We start from the raw sequence: 792 nt of genomic DNA, 5'->3' as shown, positions 1-792 counted from the left end.
TGAGGAAACCAATTCAGAGAGGGCAATAATTTGCCCAAGGTCACACAGCAGAACCAAGACTAGAACTTGAGACTCCTGAATCTCAGACTAGGTTCTTTCCATCACACCATGAGCTCATTAACCCACAATCAGCCTGAGCATCATCATATGCAAAACCCAGCACACAGACGAGGGCCACAGAGGGTTCAAGGATCCATGATCCTACTTATCTGGCATCTACTGAATTCTAGATTCTGTGCTAGGGACCACAGATGCTGTGGAAAGCAGACAGAGACGTGGCCCTGCCCTCAGGGAGCTGACCATCTATTGGGGTAGAGGACCTTCCACAGGATCGCTTGAAGCTATGTTCAACGATGAACCAAGAAAAGGGCCCAAAGAAGAGGCCCCAGGCTGGCAGGAGCTCATGGCAAAGGCATTTAACCCAGCCTTTCTGCGTTTCTGGTCGAGCTCATTTCTTCAGACTCTGTCCTCAAATAGACAAAGACATAGATCAGTTTTATAGTTTTGAAAACAGATATTCATTCATTCGTTCATTTCCTAAGCACCTACTGTGTGCTGGGCCTTGGGTGGGTCCTGAGGTTACAGATGAGAAGGCGCGGCTCCGGCCCTGGAGGAGTTGGAGGGTAGGGACGGGGCAGACAACTCCCAGACAGCCGGAGACCTGTCTCTGGACTCTGATTGGTACAGTTACTGGTGCCAAAATTGGGGTGCACTCCTGAGGCTGGTGTGCAGGGGACAGTGGGGGCTCACAGGGGACACTGGGTGGCTTTCCCTGAGTTGAGTCCAGAAAGA

Source organism: Equus quagga, chromosome 5 (assembly GCF_021613505.1).
Source record: "Equus quagga isolate Etosha38 chromosome 5, UCLA_HA_Equagga_1.0, whole genome shotgun sequence".
Taxonomy (NCBI): domain Eukaryota; kingdom Metazoa; phylum Chordata; class Mammalia; order Perissodactyla; family Equidae; genus Equus; species Equus quagga.
Note: the sequence above shows the minus strand (reverse complement) of the source record.